This window comes from Lepeophtheirus salmonis, chromosome Z, assembly GCF_016086655.4.
Source record: "Lepeophtheirus salmonis chromosome Z, UVic_Lsal_1.4, whole genome shotgun sequence".
Lineage (NCBI taxonomy): Eukaryota > Metazoa > Arthropoda > Copepoda > Siphonostomatoida > Caligidae > Lepeophtheirus > Lepeophtheirus salmonis.
The window spans coordinates 23968918-23993191 of record NC_092584.1 but is presented as its reverse complement, the minus strand read 5'-3'; the positions used below and the strand labels follow the sequence as shown (position 1 = coordinate 23993191).

The 24274-nt window shown below is 31.0% G+C and overlaps 1 long non-coding RNA gene across 1 annotated transcript; it reads right to left on the bottom strand.

Annotated features, from left to right (window-relative positions):
* Positions 1 to 9813: 9813 nt before the first annotated feature.
* LOC121130584 (uncharacterized) lies at positions 9814 to 11524 on the bottom strand. The gene is made up of 2 exons (XR_005868762.2): positions 11107 to 11524; positions 9814 to 11039 (listed from the first exon to the last, which is right to left on the bottom strand). It is a non-coding gene; the product is annotated as an uncharacterized lncRNA (long non-coding RNA).
* Between the last annotated feature and the right edge of the window lie 12750 nt (positions 11525 to 24274).

Genomic DNA, 24274 nt, shown 5'->3' with positions numbered 1-24274 from the left:
TATTTATTGGCAGCTGAACATGATGACATCTGGCAAAGTAAATTATTTCTTTGAGTTTGCATGAAATTGCTTCTACTTTTAAAGCTTTTAGAGAATTTGGACTGGTTCCTATGACACAGTCAAATTCTGTTATTCTGACTTTAAAGCTTTTCTCTACTTCCAAATTAGAGAGTTATACTAATAACGTTACTTTAAGACAGAGATACAGTACGATTACCAAAGTTTAAATACTCGTTTGGCAGAAGGAGCAAGTTTTTATTCATTCCTCAGTGCATGATTTGTTAGTGGATAGAGCTGATGCTGGAATTTGATACCGAAGTCCTGTATTATTGTTGTAAATTGATTTCGAATATCAAAACTGACCTGGTTTTTTTTCTTTTTTAAATACCTGGTCTAATCAAACAAGAATTTACACACAGTTATTTTTTTGCTACTTTAAGCGGTACATCCAGAGGGTATATAAAAATAATTTGTTGATAGATATTGACAATAATTTGTAGAAGAATACAAATTTAATTCCCACTCAATTTTGGGAAAAAAATAAATCATTTCAGCTTATCTTTGTGTTGACCGGCTACATATCTAAGGAATTTTATTAATGCAGTCAAAAATAGCTTTACTCCGAGGATTAGATGATTTGAAATATTTATTTTGAGTTTGTGTAATTTGGGTGAATAATTGACGATAAATGCCTCGAAGTACGTTCATATTAAGTTTCAATTTACTTCAAAAACTATTATTCTATATTTTTCTGAAAGAAGTCATTCAATCATTTCTGCTTTTTGCATGTAGATCCAATACTTAAACTGATGTAACGAGTGGTCCATTAAAATTTGACAACTTTTGAACTTCAATATGATATAGTTTATTTATTCAAAATTGAATTTTAACAAAATTAATATTATATTTAGAATTGTGTCTGAGCTTAATTAATCATTAATGTAGCCGCAATAATGGCTTCGAATCGGCAACAAAAGGCCTGGGACCACCTGTAGATGCTATCTTCTGTCATAATGTTCTAGTGTTAGCTCACAGTGGCTTTGAAGACATTGGTGTTTGGACACTGCAAGCCTTGTCATCATGGCTTTAGAGAAACCAAAAATGTCAAAAAAGAGTTCAAAAGAGTATTGTAACAGAGGAGATGAGTTTCCTTCATTGCTGGTATCAAAGGGGGTCTCTCTACCCTCACAAGGCTCTTTCCAACCACTTCTTTGATAACTCTCTGGACAGTCTGGTATGAAAGACCGAGATCTCTTGCATGGCCCCTCATGGGCTTGGGGAGATTGGCCATGATTGTTTTCTTTAACTCCTCCGGATAAGTTTAGCCTTTTTAACAGAGCCCTTCTTTCTCTCCAACGTTTCGTACTTGCTGAAGTCGTAGACGGTGGTCAAGTTTACTAACGAATTACTTATGCTTTAATATATCAGAATATTAATGAATTTAATCATTAATTATTGAATTAGTAAGTGTTCAGACTTCAATGGACCACTCGGTATACAGCTATTCAAATAAATTATACAAGGCACTACGTGATAAAAGCACATTTATTATACAATGTACATATTATGTTCATGTCAACTGGAGACTTTAAGGCAACTGAAGAGCTTGCAGGAAGGACAAAATATCTGAAGTTAATAACATGAGCTGGGATTTATCCGTGTTGGCTTTCGATTTGAATATCTTAGACCGGTCTGGTTTTTATCATACCGAACAAATTCGATAAATTAACAGAGTACAGTTTAATTCGCCCTCAAAGCAAAATGAGCTAAATCGCTCTTATAAGTGAAGAAGGAATCTGTGTAAAGAAAAAAACTAAGTTTACCGATTAGAAAATGAAAAGTGTGTGGTCTTTACTTATTTTTTTTACATTATTTATTAGGTCGTGGGGGGAGGGGGGATAATATCTCCCTACAAAAGAAGATTTTTTCCCATCTTCGGTGTAAATGGATTGTAAAATGCAAAATAATATATATATATATATATGAATTTAAATATCATTATAATATCAGGGGTGTCTGCAATTAGGGGCTGGAGGAGCTGTACACCCGCCCCTCCCCCAAATGAATAAATACTAGTTGTGTATTTGGAACCATTATCACTCCAGAGGAAAAAAATTAACGGGAAAACAGATGTAAAAAAAATTCTAAAAGATAAGGTCATTCGACAAAATTTTTGGACATTTTTTTTTTAAACTACATAGGTTTATAAAAAATTTAATTTTTTGAACAAAAAATTTCAAAAATTCACGTTTCAATATGTAATTTTTTAAAAATTTGCATACATTAAATTTTTAGAATAAAAATTTCAAAAATCTATAGCTATCTACAGAAAATAAATTTTTTTTTTGAAAAAATTTGGGAAATTAAATTTCAAATATTGTTTTTTTTTTTTGGAAAAAAACAACAATAATTCCTTAATTTGGAGGGGGGATACAACCCAAGCATGGGACACCCACCATAATAATAAGTAAATATTCCATCATATTAATAAGGTTAATTTTGTCAAATGAAGAATAATAATTGCAAAATATTGATACTTAATTATAATAATCACTTCTTATTTCTTGTTTATACACCTAATTAATGTTGGTTCAATCGATTTACAAAAATAATGTATTTTTGTCATTTTCTTTAACTCAATCAAGTATTTTTAGAATTTAATTGAAATTTACTTTTGCAAAATGAATGAAATAGTTGAAAAACATTGCTCTTTAAAGTTGATTAACTTGGAGTGTTTGTCGACTCTGTATCATGTTCGTTTAATATTCGGGGTAATGTTTTACCTATGTTCATAAACTACGTAAAAAAGAATTTTGTTACATAAAATCAACAAAAGGTAAATTTTTTTATTTTATTTCTTTTAAAATATGACCCATTATTTCATAGATATTTGTGTCAATTGTATAATAATGTTTAATGTGCGATTCCAACTCTTATTTATTATAATTTATTAGTGGTATTTAGCTATTTATTACTTTTCTAAGTGATAAAAAAAATATGGTCTCTCCCTCCAATTGAGGAATTTTTCATTTTTACAAGAAAACTTAATATTTGACTTGTTTTTTGAAAAAATGAAACATTTGAAATTTTTTTTATAAAGTTAATATTTAAAATTTAGTTTCATTTTTCCAATTTTTTTTTTGTATAACTTTGTATTTTTGAAATATTTCTCCAACAAACTTAATATTTCCATTTTGTTTCAAAACAATTTATATAAGAAATTTAGTTTTTTAGATTTGTTTTTGAAAAATGTATTATGTTGGGGACAGCTGCGGATTTTTGAATATTTTTTTACAAAAATTTAATTTTTTGTAAATAACTGTGGATATTGGAATTTTTTTTAAACATATAATTATTAATTAACAAATGAATTTCAATAAAAATAATACTAAAAAAAGATGTATGTCTGAGCTCTCGTAATCATTAATGTAGCCAACATTAGGGGCAATGATGGCTTCCAGATGGCGGTGAAATTCCTGGGACCCACTGAGGATATAGTAATCTGTCATGCGTTCCAGACTCTCCCCATAGAGATCCCTTCTTTATTTCAAACGTTTTGTACTTGCTGACGTCGTAGACTGGTGTCCTGGAGACGCCAAACTACTTGAATTACGGGAAAGGAAATACGTAGGTCACGTTCAAGTGCAATTTTCTCAACTTGTGTGTAGGCTAGAGAGCTCAAATTTGTCTTGTTTTGTAACTAATTGTTTATGCTTTTATATATTAGATTATAAATTAATTTCAATTACTCTAGCTGCATTAATTATTGAATTAGACTTCAATGGACCCCCCTGTATATAGGCACTTAAATAAATTATACAAGCCACTACGTGATAAAAGCACATTTATTATGTAATGTAGATATTATTTTCATGTCAACTGGAGACTCAAAGATAACATAAGGTCCTTAAAGAGCGAGAAAATATCTGTAGTTGATAACATGACATGGCATTTATTAGTGTTGCCCTTCGATCTGAACGTACAAGACCAGTCTGAGAAGGTTCTCCTCTTTATAACATTAATTCATTTTCTCCAGCCGAAATCATATAACAGGCAGCTGATATTAACAACCATATTCTTTGCTCCTGCCTTCCCCTCACGTTCTTACAAAAACCATCTTTACTTATCAGAAAATTGGTCTCATTTAAAATTCACTTCTATAGCTGAATAATTTAAATTTATTAAAACAACGTCATATTAAGTTAAATATTTTGAATAAATCATATTTGTACAATTCGTACAAATATCGGTCCATAGATTCAGACAGAAAAAATTAGGTGTTTATATTTAGGTTCAAAAAATTAATCTACAATTTGAAAACGATTAAATTTTGGTCGGATGTCTGGACCGAAATATCGATTACCAAAAAAATATAAAAAGTTATGTCTTGGAACGAGTCTCCACTAAAGATAGGACCCAGATCCGAAGTACCTATGTATGGTATAAGTAAATTTGTATTTTCTCGAAAAGTTCCAAGATATGAGACACTAACCTGCTACGGGTATTCTAATTTTTTTTATTTATAGAAAAAATCCAAGTTGTATTATGGGTGCCTTTATATTTTATCCTATAATCAGTATATTATTGCTCCCAAATGCAAATATACTTCTAAAAATAAATACTTATACTTGAGTTGAAAACTTGGAATGACAAAAAAGTAAAATACATTCACTAAAACCCAAAGTATGTAGCCTGAAACATCAAGTAATTATAACACTGTATTAAGATATTTTTTGTAGCAATAATCTTTTATTTCTTTAACTATTTAAACCAAAAGTGCCTGAGATTCATGAATCCTATTTGTCTGCTGATTCGAGAAAAGTTCAAGGACACAAAACTATTGGAAATATGGTTTTATTCAGTTCGTAACACTCCACTAAAAGTTTACTTACTTCTTATAACATATCTTTTGCTGATTGTTAAATCTGGTAAGGATTATACGATTGCACAGTAAGGAAGATTATACAGACAGTTGCACATAAGTCACGAGAGCAAATTATGATGTATATGCCTCTCACTAATAATTCAGTCGAAGGAAGAATAGATTAAATGGCTAAAAACATAGGGGATAAATTGTCTAGCAATCTTGCTGCAACATAATTTAGTTTGGAGTTAGATGAGTCCATTTTACTGGGAAATGAATATTTTGTTCCATTTTGTTGTAATCCAATTTTTTATGGGGGTTGTTTTAGCAAATATTATTATATTATCATCATATTTCTTTCCAATTCCAAATGACGTCATGCCTCGTAAAAGGAAGATCGAGGCATTTGAAGGAAGACACTTCCTACTTGATCATCCATATCAAGGGATGTTCGAATAAGGATTCTGAATTCCACGAGGGGCGAAGAGAGGAGAATTCATCCAAGGAAAAATAGCAGATCTCATAAGAGAGTAAAATGAGTTACTTCTTTGGGAATGAGATACTAGGATCGTAACAATAAGGCGATCCCTTGACGATGAGTAAAGAAGTTTAATATTTCAAAATGAGATGACTTAAAAAATACAAAAGAGAGCAAAACTCCTTGGAAGTGAATATCTTTTAAATAAATCTTTTTTTAAATGATACATGAAATATCAAAACCCTTGGAGATGCATATTTTTTAAATAAGATCTTTTTTTTTTTAATTATTCATTGAATATCTTTCTAAAAAATTAGCTATGATATTCCTCATCACTATGTATTATGAATAAGTTATACGGGTATGAAGAAAATTGTCGTTTCCATCATTTTTCAGCCTAAAAATGGAAATATATCGAATTCAAAACGAGATACTGAATCAATAAAAACACTTTTTAATCCTAAAAACAATATAAGTTTAATTTTTCCTACTTTATATTTTGGGATTGTTTTAAGGGTAAAAAAATTCTGAGCGATAATAGTCCAAATTTACTTTAATCCCAAATATTTCAGAATTCAGATGACTGAGAGAAAAACTGGGATAAGTATTGGATTCTTTGCAAAAGCCTAAATTCCTTTTTTGGCTTGAGTTCATTTGTTGAAAATGAGAATTCCCCTGTAAGAGAAACAACCCACTTGTATTTTTGCACCATCCATGATATGTAGTCATCGTTGCTTCCTCAGTTTCTTGAAAAGCCGTACCTGGAGTAATTGCAGTGCTTTTGTGCAATCCCCAAGCAGCATCTGGTAGTATACAATTCATAGTGGTCGACTTCAAAAATCAATTAATACGGTTATCATAGCAGTAAATAAGATCCAGGCATATTCCTTGATTCCAGACTGTTTAAACAGCTTGGCATTTATAATGATCAACAGTTTCAACGTTTACTCTTATACACAAAAGTTATATGATTATCATTGGGAAAGTTCCTGAAACTTTTCTGTTCTTTTTTCGGATCTAAAACTGAGCTTTGCCATTATTTAAAAAAAATCAAGGATACCATTACTTATTGTAAGATATATTCACAAAATTCAATTAAATAACTTTCCTGTTGCAAAGAAGTTATACCAATCATTTCAAAGTTAGATCTGTTATCTCTACCTTCCTATCTAAGTGTAAGTTATTCAAACAAAATTAGCCCGCCATGAAATTTACCAGTTTCCAATCCACTGTGAATTGGATAAAGAAAATAAAATATCAGATTATCCCCTTCAAGTGTATTGTGCTCTCCTGGAAGAGTTGCAAAGATACATGACTAAACATAATAAGGATTTTTATAGCAAATTGTACCAGACTGGGTTGTTAATCCATTCTTAGAAGTCAGCAGTGAGGAAACTAGAATTGTAGAGCAAGATTTATTTTTAATCAAGAACAAGTGGTATAAGTTTGCCCATGAACCATCACGGTATAATTACAGAATGAATATAATTGGTACTATGAAGAGGAACTATAAATAGAAATATACAATGCAAACTCTAATTATTTTCTAATCCTAAGTGGAAACTTATTTGAGCAATTATGATCGATTGAGTCGAAATCCCCCTTCTCTTACTCAAACAATATATTCTTCGTTTTAAAGTTATATAACTATTATTAAAAGCCTGCAATAATTGATTTTAGAGCATCCGATTGTCGTTGTCTCCCATTTCGAAAGAGAAAGTATGACACGCAGGCAAACTTAACCAATCCACCTAAAAACTACATTCAGCTAAACCCAAAGGTGAGGATATCATACTAAGATTTTTGGCTTACGTATCTGACCTCCATCCAGTGTTATGAAAGAAGGTGAAAGTATATTGTATTGCTTTTCGATCATCAAATAATTACACAGAAGGTGCCTTTAGTGTAATTGCCTTGGGGGTTTTCGATCAAAAGAGCATGCTTAGAATCAACGAACGCGGGGATCTACGTCTTCTTATTAGTAAGCTTAAGCCTGATATTGAGGAACTAATATATCTTTCCCTACATTAAATACACCATTATTTTCATTTTGGAAGAAAAATGTGTTACAATGTGTTTAGGGGGGGGGGGCGATAGAAGTTTAAACGGAAGCCAAGGGAGCACTAGCTTGAAAAAGTTTGTGATACACCTTCTATCCAATACATGCTAGTCAAATAAGTTTTCCTATTCCTCAACTCTCCTTTTGTGGCTCTTTAGGTCTTATAACGTCTTACCTTCAAAGGTTCTAATCATAGGGGATTCAATGTCGGATTTTCATTTTTATCCGTCTCTTCTAGTACTCGTAGTAATAGGTGAAGTAAAAAGTAAGTTCTGAATGTTTTTTCGCTTTATTTTGACAAAAAAATTAACATAGTAATGATGATCAAAATAATAGTTTCAAACGGTTTTCTAGGTAATCCTCATCAGCTCCTGGGTAATTGAATAAGATTTCACATGCCAGTCCAACTGGACAATTTCTATGATTTTATTGACAATTTCGACTTACATATTCCCATAATGGAATAGTTGGACCCCCTGCTTTGCTATTGCATTTGATACTTTATTGGATTTATAAACAGGAAAGGATTTTTTTTGGCGGGCTGCTTTGCCTTTTTACCTTGGTCCTAGAGTTACTGAAGAATGTATCAAATATTCTATTTTATTCTTTCATTTTTGTTACGTTCTAACACAAAACTGGTTTCACAAAACACAAAGTGTAAATGAAGTTGTAATAAATCTCATCAAAAATGATTAAATCGATTAAACTTTATTGATCCTTTAAAAAAATTTGTTTTTTTTTTTGTGTGTTGGTTAAGTCGAGTCCATATTCTCCAAATTTTATTTTAGATGAAGGAATTTAAGTGTGTAAGAATATATGAAGTTGGAGTGTTTATAGCAGACTTCTTAGTATTAATTTATGAACATAAACAGAGAAGTATCTGTCCCACAGCACTCATAATAAAAATATTAAAAATCCTATTTGACTATGATGACCCTTCCTTGATGACCTTTGACTAATCTTATATTATTTATGTTGTACACACGTGCTGGCTTTGATGTGATTTACATGTTTTTTCTTTCTTATTAATTTTTTTTAGTTATTTCACATAAGAGTCTTGAAGTTTAAAATACATTAAATTATCGTGTTTTCCTTTTTTAAATTAATTAGAAATGGTCTATTCTTTCTTGATAATTGTTTGTTTATTATTATTATTCTGCATCAAGATAAAGTTGTATCTAAAAATTAGTACTTGAAAAAAAGAAGACTAGGCCTAGCCACACCACCATGACCAGGACAATGGAGGAAAGAAACATGAATGATGATAATTCAATATAATGCTTGATTGAAAATTTTTAAATATTTATTTTACCAGATTTAATTAAATTTTTGGTTTTTTTTGCATTTGGATTTTAGAGTTTTTTTATTACCCTTTTCATTTGCATATTCAACTTCCTTTTGATGCATTATTTGGACATCCTTAATAATAAAAATTATGAAACTTTAGCTGAAAAATTCAATGATGGAAACATTACCGTACCTAACTGTGTAAAAACAGAGTAATTGCAATTTATCTATGCAAAAAATTAAAACTTTTTATCACCCACAATCGTCACACTTTAAAAAAAATATATTTGTTTGTTTAATCTATTTGAATACTAGATGGCGCTTCGAATTTGAAAACATTGTTAAAACAACACAAAATAACAACGCATACCTGTCCATACTAAATAATTTGTCTTGTACTTGAAATAGTGACTATTGCCATTAGGTAGATCATGATAAAATTTTGGTACTTAAATCATAAAAGACTTTAGTTTTCATCAGTTATATTCAAATATTACTTAAATGAACTAGTGAGATTCGGAAGTTGAAAAATATGAAATATATTGGGTACAAAAATGTGAAAAAAATTATTAATGACGAAATAATTTAGTTATAACTCACAAAGCTTATTTATTTGCTAGACAGCAATGTACCTGGGATCATTCAGAATACGTACAATATATTATACATTAACTTTAAATTTATAGAAACTCTTTGAAAATTGAATAAACTAATAGTATTCAAATCAATGATAAACAATGTTTTAAATATTTAAAAAATCGCTGAATAACTAGTTTTTAAAAGGAATTATATACTACTTAGTCAATTTGTGAAATATTTTTAGAGCCGCCTTCTATATTTTTCTCTATTTTAGAAAAACAATCATATATTTTTATCTAGTGATTGCCTCACCTATATACTTTTCCTCTAGATTTATTCTCAAGAGAGTTCAGGCTTCCTTACTTATCGAGTCATAATTAATATATTGTTTATTCATGAGTAAAATTGCTTGCGAGCATAGTTGTAATAACTCACTAGTTACCACATATATTTATGAATAATAATTATGACATTTCAGGTGGGATTTTTATGCAAGTTACAGGGAAGGAAGAGAGTGTAATAATTTCAAAATATATTAAATCGTCATTTGTTAGTAGTCATTCAAGCTCTTTGGATCTTTATACTCTTGAGTGGAAAGTGAGCTACTGAAGACTTTTTCATCTTAATATACTCGTGTTCAATGATAAAAATGTGGAATAGGTATATTAAAAATAAAGACGCCAAAAAGCAACATAGTAACCCTAAGAAGTTAATTTCAAGAACCTACTCTTTTCAAGAAATAAGAAACGTATGTATTAAGTCATTCTCAGTTCTCGCTAGTAGTCCTTGAATTACAATATGGATTTAAATCCATTACAACTAGTCCATCTATGTTACTATTACAAGATTAGGCACCAAGAGAATGCCTTTTTTTTCTTCGGAAAGAGTTTCTAGATTAGTATAGACTGCCTCTCCTCATTTTGAAGCAAATCTCAAATAAGTTCATTCCTCGGAATCTGTTTCTTTAGTGAACAAGATTGACTGACTAAGATAATGAAGAGCTGTTATCCTAGAAGATCCGCTCTTTCAAGATAATATGAATATAGACAATTCCTCATTCTTATGAAGTTGAGGAAAGGGACCAACTTTTCTTTTCATGAATGTCAAGATAATTTTTATTGAGGAATGATTACTTTCTCGCTCCTTTAAATAAAGACAACAACAGTCAACATCTATAAAGAATTTATCTTCATACAATTTATATAAATCTAAATACTATTATGTTTTTACAATGGAGAAAATAACTATGTTTTAATATTTTGTTGTAAATTTTCTAGCATTTTTGAATTATATACTCAGGACTGATACTTATCACTTAGACTTGTCTTCTTAATGTTAATATTTAATGCGTACATGATGATATTCAATATCCATATGTTCCTTTTAAATGTTTGTGCTCTGAAGTTAATTGCTTTTTATTTATATAGTATTTACCTTATAATTGTTATTATTAAAAGGGGAGTTTAAATGCAATTATTTATTTTAGAATCCATCGGTTGTGGCCAATATATAATATTATTGACAATTAGTAAAAACAATTATTTCTACACTGCACATACAATTTCATAATTTAGGAAGAAGTGCATCAGGAAAGTGATTATGAATATTGCAACAGCTCTTATAAATATTCGATTAAAAATCGATAAGATCCAAGATCATTCTGGTATTTAGGGATTTCGATACTACGTTAACTCTTCATCAATTGTGCGCTCAAAAACTTCTTATCCTGGCGTCATGATGACTCTTCTTGGACTTGAGGCTATAACTTATCCCTGAAAGTATAAAGATACTACGATAACTCCCTAAATTATGTGATACGAGAACTTATGTTTGACTTACTACCATGAGGACTCCAATCGAAGTTGATTTTATTATAACTCTTCCAAAACTGTTATGTATTGTCTTTTATTTACTTTTAAATCATGACGTAGGGATTTGTTTTAAATAGATAGGTAGGTACCTTGTGTTTTACGAGTTTGTATATTTTAATACTCAAATGTATGTACGTCCTTTTAAATGTAATCCCTTACAGAATATATGTTTTAGTGTATGATTGTACCCCCAATCCAAAGGTGTTCTTATTGACTTTACTCCGGTCCGTTGCTTCCGTCTGTAAGTGGTGTTCGTGGAACATTACAAAAACTCAGGGACATAATTATTCGTCCTAGTCGATGAAGAGTTGCCCACCCGTGCTCGTGATTACATTTACTTACTCAAATAAATAAATACAATTTTTCCTTCAGATTCAAATACATTTTTTATTAGAACAAATTATTTTTTATTGTATTTAAACATTAATACAATAAAAATTATTTGAAGCATTGAAGATATTCTGATAATAAAGGCTTCCTCCTTACTCACTCTTAAGTTTTTTGTTAATTCTTTTGATTTATTATATTGATATCCAATTCTTTTCTTGTTCTCATGAATTTTATAATTTACCTCAAAGAAGTATTTTCTCCCATAAAGTTGAAAATTTTCTATGCTATACTTAAACATATTGGGTAAAAGTATGATTCTCCTCACATTCTACTTCGGCAATGCCTGAAGCATAAGGATCATGTTAAAAAATACTTTATTTGATTAAATATTGCAGGGTATTTTTAAATTTGAAAAACATAGCAGCAAGTTAGTTAGGGTAACTCCATCAAAAATGATGGACATTGACCTCATCCAGTAATTTTTGAGACAGTTGATGTTTGTTTAGCTTCTAAAAACGTATCATTAATGAAACTTACTACTTTGTCTCTGAGTCTTTCCAATCATCAAGCCAACATGACATCACGTTTAAAAAGTGAAGCTGAGAGCAGTCCATGGTAATTGGTTTTTTCCATTCATTTCTCTAGGTAACTTCCAATTCGTTCGGATCGTCTATATACAATCATCCACCACGTACAAAATATTTTCAATAAGGCCGTCGTGATAAGCCAATTTTTTTCACCATTTCATTCTCCATATTGTCTCAGTGCACCAATCGTTGACTAATGAAACAAACTAAGGCCTTCTTTGAGGAGCTCTCTGTATAAAGCTGTTGAAAAACTTTTCCATAACATAGACAAAGCATACATCTTCTGTGAAGAATCTTGAAGAAAGTAGGGGAAATTTTGAAATGAGGATTGAGGTTTTGGAGAGGCTTGATAACTGATTCTATTTCATCTTCAACATTGGTTATAGTTGAACTTTCAAAAACAAAATCGGAAGTATACAAGGAATTCAAACAGTCCATTATGTTCAATAAAATATCCCACTCATTAATATGATTATTGTCAATGATGTTTTTCAGTAGTTGAAATGAAAGTTCCTTTTTCCTGTACCTGAAAAATTGAAAATACATGATCATTAATACATGTATATTTTAACAGACTAAAATACTAACTACGTTCCTATTGATAAGTCTAAATTAATTTTAGGACAAAATCCGAAGAAAAATCAATGTGAATTTAAAAATTTAAGATTATGAAATAATCAATGGAGCCAAAGCGCCCATAAAACCCATAGGGTAAGCGAGCTCTGCCCAGTTTTAAATTTAGTATTGATATCAAAGAAATAGTATCGTCCATTTCGAATACATTAATTTCATTCATAATATTTTCTTTTTCTTTTAAGATCCGAGTCGAAGAGGGAGATGCCTTGCTCCTCACTATTTTGGCTAGCTTGGAAAAATATGTGATATTTGGAAACTGTATAGTTGTATCATCCTTGTTTAATATTTCTATAGAGATATCCAATAGTTGTTTGTATCCTCAGATACATTATAGTTTAAAATTAATTTCCTATTTAATTACCTAAATTTGTTGGCATTGTCTATCATATATTATCATTAAATCATATTTTATATATCTAAACAAATTCGGAACCAAAAAAAAAAAAAAAAACGATTCAAAATTATTAAAATATTCAAGTTTATAATAAAATAAAATAAACTATTCCAGGACCTCTTACCTTTTGACATGCTTCTTGTAATAGGTGATAACATGTTTTAACATTTTCAAATGCCTAGCAGAAGTTGATGATAAGTATTTATTAATCCAATGTAATATGCATTGTTAGTTAGGTTCGGTATCCTCAGTTTAAATGCAGTATATCTTGCTGCAGCATATGCCATAATTGCTCTAATATGAGTAGTGTCAATTGGTTCCTCTTCCATATTCTGTTGGCCAATATAGCTTGGACATTTTAAATACTAGCATTAAAAGCTTTTTCTTCTGTACTGTAAAATTTTCTAGATGTCATACCAAATATTTCGTATGCCTTTACAAAATTTTGGCTAAAATTCTGAATTAATTCTTGATTTACAATGATAAAAGACTATACGATGTTTAAAACAGGACAATCACTAAAAGTATTAATTATATGATTAAAAGTTATCCCACAATCCTTGCAGGGACGATAAAATCGGATAAGATTATTACATATTTGAAATTGTTCCTTGAATTTTTGGCTATCATTGATCCTCACTACAGAATAGGCAATCACCGTACCCCAAGATGGAGGATTACTTTAACCTCGGGGTATTCCTTAATTTCAATTTCATATACCCTGGATTGAGAGGCACGTGTTTTAGAGCTGATCGCTTCTGAGGGAATATACATCTTCCGGTATTAAAAATAGAATTTCTATTAGTGTCATGAATAGCATTATTTTCGATGGCAGTCTGTTCCAACATTTTTGGCGATAAAAGATTTTTAAAGAAGGCTCTCTTTTTGAGTTTTTATGCACTATATCGATGATATTATTTGAATCATAAAGAGGTTCCAATTTCCATATGCTTCTCCCACTCGCCTCCATTCCTTTGAAAAACAATTAATAACATCATTCGAGAGATCTGTACCAAACATAAAAAACTTAAAAACATGCGATTCATATATAAAATTCCTCCATTCCACACAAAGTTTAGTAATTATATCAACAAAAACTTTAATCTATATTCTAGGTCAAATATTTTCCAAAAATGTCAAGCCTCAACCTGACCACGAACGAGGTCTTTTCAGCGCTGTAAGATATTTACGACTAAATAAAGTGTTAAGCCAGTTTTCTTCTCCCTCGATAGCTCTCTCCACGATTGGAGTGCAGCTGTGATAAATACCATTTGAGATATTAGTTTAGTAGTGTATAGGTCTACCCTTTTCTGAAGCCTTAGCGTTCTCCAGGTTTTACACTATTTTCGTGCATGCCAGAGCAGAATATTCCAATTGGTATCTGGAGTTCCATTACTCTGCCACTCAATACCCAAAATATTTATCCTCTCCACGACGCTACGACCATTTATTTTAGTTGAAGGAATCAAAGGAGACCAATCACCTAAGGTTAAAATAAACGTTTTTTCTAAATTAATTTTCATTCTAGAAATTTTATGGAATCTGTTAAAAAAAGCTAGTGAGTCATTTATCTGACCAATTAAATTTCCTTCCACCATAAAAGTGATGTTGTCAGCATATAGATCCAACAGGCGTTTCTTTCCAGTAAAGCAAATGCCAAATCCCCCATACTTCCATAACCTTACACGACTCATTTTCTCCATAGTAGCCAAAAAAACAACAAAGAATGCAGAAACGGGCATCCCTGTCGGCAACTTATCCCAAATAAGATGGGGTCACTATTAAATCCCTCTATGGAAAGGGTGGAGGATTTGTTATAAAGAAGAGCTCAAATTTGGTTAAACAGCCGTCTTGGGAGATATTTCTTAACGGCTTCTAAGATAAAATTGTGATGGATGGAGTCAAATGCTTTACAGAAATCCACTGCTATTATACCAACTTCAAACTTCTTCCTTTTCCTAGTTGACTATTGCGGTCGGAATATTCCTAGAAATATCTGAGATACGTTTCCCTCTTAAAAAACCTTTTTGCTCTGTAGATAAACGTTTATTTAAAATTGGTTCCAATTGCCTAGCCAAGACACCCGTCAATATTCGATAGGCTTCGTTTAATATAGTTAAAGGTCTCCAATGACCTAAGCTCATTCCATCACCCTTCTTTATCAATGAAATGCCTCCACGAGTTAGGGCGGGGGAATTTTTCCTTTTAAGTTCCATCCCCTCCCCGAATTTCAAAAGATACGGGACTAAAGCGTCAGAACATAAGGTAAATTTTTTCTTTAATGTGGTCGGGGGCAGATGCTTTATTATCTTTAAAAGAAATGGTTCATGTAATGTCAAATATTTTTATACAAGAACACAGAGTAAGACTCTACTTTTTTATATCTAGGAAAATAATTAATGTGGCATCCAACGATATTCTGGAAATTATTATAAAATAGTTTTATAATTGATTTGGATTCTGTTATACTATTGCCGTCAATACATAATAAGTTTCTTAATCCTTTTAGCCGATATGTCGTTCCTAGGCAGCACGTTTTTTAATCACTTGAAAGGATTTTGTTCAATTTCAAACTTTCATCTCATTTCTTCTTCTGAAATCTCTGAAATTGTTAAGTCTTTGGCAATGTTCGATGTCAAATGGCGAGTGAAGAAAGAACCTTTTTTCATTATTTTCTGTATGTCATCATCGCTTTCTTTCTCTTTTTTAATAAAAAGGATAGTAGTGTCACAAATGATTGAGACTAAAATTAGATATAATTTTTTACACGAAAAGGAAGAATCCAAAGATATTTTTAATATATCTCTCAGAGAGGCTATAAAAATTTATGGTTGGATAACTCAGTAAAGTATTTTAAAACTCTTCTTAGTGAAGCAGGTAAAAAGTTATACAATAATAACTTATGATCAAAAAAACTTGACGATTTATGATTAACACACCAAGAAAAATTTAGTTATAAATCAAACATTTTAAATACATCGATTATGTTGAGTTGACGTATCAATTTAAACAAAATAGAAGCCTTCGGATAAGATTCGATTTTTGTATTCAGACTAACATTAAGATCTCCAATTAGCATTATTGGATCCGAATCACTTTTGAGATTGTTAATGATCGATTGATAAAACGCAGAAGACTTTACGTTTGGACCGTATACATTAATGACATTAAAACATGACGATTTGGAAGTTACCATTTACCAGTGCCGCCAATCACTTTTAGAAGAATAATTCTTGATACATTATGATTTCCCAAAAGATTTGGAAACGAATGTGATTATAGCCCCACAAAGGTTGGTTCCAGTATAGTGATAAGACTATTTTTTTGGAATACAAAAGGAACAAGAAATAGTACAAGAGGACGTGACTCTTGAACGTACGTCCTGTAGACAAATAATATCAGGTTTCATGGTTAACGTTGTCTTCATAATAGCATGCCTGGATTTACGTTCTCTTCCACCTCTGGTATTCAGTGAAAGGATTTTGTTCATGCCCATGTTTCTCCTGATATCATCTTACTCTGATGTTTGTGAATATTGCTACAGAGACATTTTGGAAAAAATACTATTATTTTGCAGAGCGGGATACATCAAGATAAAAAAAAAATGACATCGGTTGCATGGTACTCTCTTGTAGATACAAGTACGGGTATCCCTTATGTCCCCAACGAATTGTACTGATTTTATTCGTGTGCAAATGTCACCTATCTTGTGTTATGGAGGGACTCCAGTATCAGTTCTCGGTACTAAAACACTAAGGGTACAAAATAAAAAACTTAGAGCTTTCCAAAAGAAATTTATCGTTGTATCCAGAGGTTGTCCTACTTAAGGGGCATATTTTCTTAATTTCTACAGGATTAATATTAATCTGTTCAAGAAGAAAATGTAGTTTACCGATCCATACGCCATTTTAGATTTATGAGAAGCCCAAAGGGTTCAATCTAAATAATCTGAAGTTTTCGAAGATAAAAGATTCGCTGAATCTAATCAAAACTAAGGCCCTCTCTGCTTTGCAAAATCCAGCAAGCTGGAAGGTGTAAAACTCCATTTTGTTAAAAACGAAATTTATGGACCTCTGGATAAGGCAATAATTCGTCCATTCTTCAAACTTTTCATCAGCGATTCATGTAGTACCTAAATTCAAAGGAGACTGGTGAGTGTTTGGTGATTATCATCAATTATATAGCATGACGGATCTAGATAGATATACTCTTCCAAATTTTTATAACCAAATGACCATGAGACTCCATTATTAAAACAGCTATCATTACGCAATTTGGAGTGTATGAGTACTGGTGAATGCCGTTTAGGCTTCAAAAAGTAGCCCAGATATACCAACGACTAATCGATTTGGTTTTGAAGGGAATTAAAAATGTATTCGTGTATTTTGATGATATATTGATTGTTTCTCGAACAAGTAATGCACATCGGCAGTCCATAAACGGTGTTTTGGACTGGCTTAAAACTTCCTGCGTGGTACTTTCTCTCGAAAAATGATAGTTTTTCAGGGACTCAGTTGAATTCTGGGATGTTCTATTAACCGGAGGGTTTTAAATCGAAAATTGAAGTTATTGAAATAATGTGATCTCCAAAAATCAAAAAATGATTTAAATTAGATTTTTAGGCATGTTCCAATTTTATTCATAATTTATCAAAAATTTGTCAAATGGACAGTGATGTTATATCCACATTTAAAGAAAAAAAAAATCATATCAAATGATGAATGTCAAAGAGATTTTCAAGGTATTAAATATCCTCAAGTATTCAACTTTCATTCTGGAACCACTCGTTACCTTTAGCCCTTACAACAGATGCGTCTGATATTGGAATGGGAGCTGTTCTGGAACAGAAAGTGAATGGGCGATGTTAACCACGTAATTTTTGGTGTAAAGCCTTATCTGACACGCAAAAGAAATATTCAACTTTTGAAACAGTATTACTAAGTATTAAGGAAATTATTAAATATCTTCTGTGGGCATTGGATGGAATTTTTTTTACAGTTTCGCAGATCATAAGCCTTTTGTGTAGCTAATGGGCATCCACGTTCCCTCCTGGACTCTAAGACAATTTTGGTCATTTGCATTTGTAGCTGAATATTATTGCAGGTAAGAACATGCTTCAGGAAAATTAAACCACACTGAAGATATTCTTTCGAGAAATATCAATAACATCCCAATTATCTTCAAGATATCATGGAAGATTAAAGACTCCATCCCCCTAAATTGTTAAATTTTAACCTTACCTCAAGTGTGTTTCAGTAACTTTACTTGCAGGCTTTAGCAACGAAGACTCATTTCGTATCGTATTGCCCTCACCAGAACTTCTCTGACGAATTATTCATTCAAGCCACAAAGATCATTATCCAGGATTCAATGAGACATTAAGGAGGAGATCACTTTTTAGGCCTGGCTTAAGATACCTTTTGAGATTTAAAAAATCACTGGAGGATGCATAGCACGTCATCTAACGAATACGTTCATAACATCCAACACCACTTGCTCCTTTGATCCAACATCAGCGAGACTTGTCTTCATCCACGTTGATATAATTAGCCCGTTCACACTCGTCCAAGGACAGGGCAATGTCCTCATTATTATAGATCAATATAAATGATGGGTGAAAGTGATCCCAATTCCAAATATTGACTTGAGCTTTCTTGGACGGTTGCATATAAAGATTTGGAGTACCTTATATCATTGTTTCAGAAAGGTGGACACAATTCACAAGTGCAATGTGGACCCGCGTTTGCAAGACATCTGGAATCGTGAACAGGACAACCACATCATATCAACCTGGTTAAGACGGGCTTATTGAACGGTTTTACAGATCCCTAAAAACTTGGCCAGCTTCATGGATACTAGACCAAAAAGGAAAATTGGATGAATGCTCTACCTGCTGTTTTCTGGGGACTCAGGAATTCAGTACCAATGGATCAAATATCCAAATATTACCCCTTCCAATTATTCAATGGTCGCTCGGAATTTTTGGCTTCCGGCTTTTTCGATTCTTTTCGTATTCTTAAGGCAGATGCTAATGTGGGGCGATGCTACGAAACGATGGAGGTGATTCATGTTCCCCTACGAGTAATTCAGAGATAAATGTTGGACAATCGTTTGAGCAAGGCTGACTACCTTTTTGGTCAAATCTGGAGAATCTCTTTCTTCAACTTTGTTGGGTTCTTTTAAAATACTGGAGAGACACTAGCGTTACTTTAAATTGGACTCGGGTACTAAAGTTGACAATGTCTCCAAAGATAGACTCTGTTTCGCTTTTGGAATTGCCAAAACCTTTCCAGAAACTCCAACTGTACGCTGTACAAGATCCATTTCATAATTACTGTTTTTTATATTAATTAATTCTCTTTTTTCTTTCTTTTGTATAAGTCCTTTGAAATGACGCTCTCCAATGAAGAATCCGTGGAATAACAGTTGACAAGAAAGTAAGAGTTTTTGTAACTCAAATATGTAGTTACATACTAATTAAATACTAAATCTGGGAGCTGAATTAGAATATCACGGAGGAATGAAACGGTTTTGCCTTATTGGAAAAAAATACCGTATGATGTACATATACTATTATTAAATTTCGGAATATGAGTTCGGAATAGGATTGTGAGTTCAGTGAAGACCTAATAATGTAGTTGTTTGTGGATCACATATCATTTGATGATAGAGGATTGAATGTCAAAATGTTTTGATCTCACTAATTTATTCATAAAACGCCATTTCAACTGTAAAATTTAAAGTAAATCGCGTTTAACGTCTCATATAGAAATTTAATCATTCCTTCAATTTACCTTATATGCTTGTCTGTGAATATTTCAATTAAAGTCGAATTGTTTTTCATATTTTACCAATTTTGAATATACGACTATTTTTTTTTAATTTCAACCTTTGATTTCCTAGAAAAAAATACCTATTTTGCTCATCAATTTTATTGATCTTTCTTTATTAAAAAAGTATGAATGATTGGAAAATGTTATTTATGAACTTCAAAATAATTTTATGTTGGACGGGTCACGTATTGAAGCAGGTGACTTCACCTTGATACTCGATTGCTGATGAATTAGCAAGGAATTGAGTGATATTGTGTAATAAAATATTTATACAATGAGTCATGACTATCTCTCGTTATTATCTAACAAATCCTCTGTGCTACTCAATATTTTTCTTGGAATTAATTTATACTCTCTTTATTCTCTCCTCTAAATAATAAATAAATACTAACAAAAAGTATAATAAATAAATACTCTTTAAATAAGTATATTTATTTAGATTTATGTAAAATAATTATGTCTCTTTTTAAGTGGATTATTTGCAATGTATTCAATCAAATCTCTGAGAAAGCTTATTAAGTATTGAATAGTCTTTCTATTAATATCGGGAATCCTATTCTGATCTAGTAATGGCAGAGAATCCCTTGAAAAGTAAAGACATTTTTGTATATATTCAACACTGTTTACTATTAAGTATGTGAACAATTCTGAAATAAAATAAAATAGATTTGAAGTCAATAATTAACTTTCTTTGATGTAACCTTTCATTTGACTTCAGTGATGCCAATAAATCTTATCTTTTTTCAAAAGTGACGGAGAAATTTGATATTTAAGTGGAAAATTCGACTTCCTCCTTGTATTTCCAATATGAAATCCTATGAAATTTAGCAAATTGATTTGATAAAATCCCCCGTTGTAGTCTTCTTGTATATGAAATAGTCCTTATATTAGAAAAAGATATTAAATAAGAATCTTATCAATAATTATAATATGTCATTTTTATTATATTTTAACTAAATACTTTAAATTTGACAGACAAATACTTCAAGAAAGAAACAAAGTCTTGAAAAACCGAAATATATATTATAATAATTTTGAATACTATGTATGACATGAAAAATATTATTATTTTAATGTAATATTAATTATTATTTTTGTTTTTTCAATTCATTTTTTTAATAATAGAACAATAAAATAAGTACATTTATTAGCATTATGCTTTAGAAATGAAGGTTTGAAAATTTAATATCAGCGAATAAAGAAAAAAAAACACGGAAGAATTAATCATTTGAACCACTCAACCTACGAAAGTGTATTTAAAACTTGAAATGTTTGGTGTGTTATTTTGCCATATAAAAGTGAGGCAATTTTTGGTTCAGCATGACTAAAGTTGGTTCATATAACTACATAATGAGTTGAAATGTATTGTTATAAATTATCAATATAATATATGAAAATTTATGAGGCTCTCCCAATCGAGTATTTTTACTAATGTTATAAAATGCGTCATAATTGAAAGGCTTCATAGTTGGTATTTTTAATACCGAAAAAGGACAAATTTCCATTAAATATGGATTATACTCCATTAAATGTCTTTAAATATAAAAAAAAACCTAACACCTGTATTAAATACTACTTGATGTCAATGATAAACACTGATATTTGAATTAAATCTAAGAATTATGTACTAGAAATCCCTAAAAATGTGCAAATTTGTACCATTTATTTTTTAATCGATTAGAGAAAAGAAAAGTAGGATAGAGAAAGATAACTTTCGTGATGTAAATGGTGTATATTTTGGGCTTGTTAAAAAACAAAGAACAACGAAAATCAACATAGTAAGCCTGAAAATTTGAAAAATAATTTGTAGGAGAGCAGCTTAACTATCTTGATGTTCCATTAGAGCAGCTACCATCAGTTGTGGCAATGGAGAAAGTGTAGAAGGAAATAAACAATTACTTTGGCAAGAATTACTCGGATGTCGATCTTACATTCATCTCTGATTCCAACAAGGAATAACTCCGCAACAAATACTCAAAGTTATTCACAACTTTTAAGAGCACACACGAATGTTCAATCAAATTTTGAATATAATTGAATGCTGAAAAGTCACTGCTCTAACACTGAGTCCCTCAAAGCCCCTGAGTCCTCATTGCTGGTAAAACTGTTTACATTAATGATTAAAGGAGCTCGGATAGAACACACGTTTGATTATATGTAAACATATGAAATAACAATGGACTGGTATTAATGAAATATTGCAGGCGTGTTCATATAGAAATGAAATGGTATACAGGATGCACTGTATAAAGTGCTCCCTTATATATATTGATATTTGAAATAATAAGGAAGAGAGTGGCAACGAACCATACACACATATATGGATTACTAAAGATATAAGTCCATTCGGGGGGGGGGGAATGAAGCAATGAATGGGAATTAGCTGATAAAGTTTGCGATGGAAAGGAATGACAGGAACCAGTTTCAGAAAATATGAAATTGGCATATATATCGGATACGTAAATCAAGTAAAATATATCGTTCTTGGGAGAGGCAATTAATACAAATGAGATTTTGGAAAGAGAGACAATTGGTTAAAGAGAAGATAAACTGGCCCAAGGGATAGTTTTTTTAATTGTATGAAACAGATAGGCGATAATAGGCAGAGAATGCTTGTAGTAGGTAAATCAAAAAGAAGTCGATTTTAAAATCAGATAAAAAAGAGCAAGATAGAGTTACATTTAATGCCTCGATCGGGGAGATAATTAGAGGGATTAATAGGATTACAGACTATTCCTTATTTTGGATGAAGTACAGAGTTGTTACCAAACATCTTCCGATGGAACATGTTTCTTTTTTTTCAACAATCACTAGAGACATCCCAACATTTTTTGTTCGAGTGAACTATTTAATGGACTAAATAAATTAATATATTTTTTTAAATTTTAAATTGAGTCTTGTGCTGAACGATTTGTCATATTTTTATATAGGCCCATATCAAGAGGAAATAAATTATTTAATTACAAAGGTACAATTTTTGATATATATCAATTTAAATGCATAAAAACTACTTAAGTATTGCAAAATATTGGATTTAATATGTACAAAAAATAGAATTAATGTTTTAATTATATTAAAAGTGGAAATATAATTGTACTGAGGTACAAACAAAATTATAATATAAATGTAGTCGTATTTATGAAGGTTCTAGGACATTTTTGCCTTGAACGTGTACATATTTGCCTTGTAATGCTTTCACCTTGAGATTTTTTTGCTTTGGATAATAGTTGAGGGAGTACTAATTCTTCGTAGTTATAAATATTAAATATATATATTTTAGTTGAATTTTTACCATTGTATTCCAACTTTGAGAAATTAGAAAAAAAGGTAAACAAACACAATTCTTCAAAGCATTCGGAAGGCATCACAAAATGCAATTTAGGTGCAATAAATCCGGAATTTGGCACCAATTAATTACTGTAGAAGAAACTTGAATTATAGCCCCAAAATACTGTCCAAATATGGCCTTAAAATAGCATTTTCCTTAAAAAGAAATTTTTGACAAACAAATCTTGAAGACAGAACATACCATAAAAATTAATATAAGTATTTAGTAGTTACGTGTGAGTGTGCTTATGAATTTTAGGATTTTTTGGGACTAATTTTTTATACTATTAGAGAAAAACTTATCGTATAGCCAACGCCAAATTATCCCGGATAATGCCGGGTACTACAGCAAGTACATAATAGGCTATCGTAATAAAATCATTTCATTTGCCCATACTAGTCGAACTGGTTGAACAAATTTTTCATCTATCGCTTTTTGACAGCCAGCCACTCTACCCGTGTATATTCTCCAAACTACTTAATCCAGAAAAATTGAACAATAACTTTTTTTTCAGGGTAAAACCATTCTCGAAAATTGAAAGAAAACATATATTTTTATTATAAATTCTACAAAAATGACACCTAAACTTGGGCCATAATTTTTTAATAAAAACATAATTCTAGCTCCTTATTTTAATTTTAGAGGAAATGTCTGTATTAGGCTCTTACTTAAAGTAAGTTTTATTATTTGAAAATATTTGCTTATCATTTGAAAAAGATGGTTGTGTTGGAAGGGGCACTTATTGAAGCAGGTGAATAGTCTTTGATACTCGATTGCTGATGGAGTAGCAAGGAATTGAGGGATATTGTGTAATAAAAGATTTATAGAATGAGTCATGCAAGGACTTTCTCTTGTCATTACCTAACAAATCCTTGGTGTTACTCATCATCTTTCAGGTATTAGTAATTAGTTTATATTCTCTTTATTATCTCTTCTAAATAATAAGTAAATACTCTCTAAATATTGAGCATTGAATACCTGCAATGAGTCTTTCTTTTTCTCTGAAGATCTTGGATAATACTCCAACA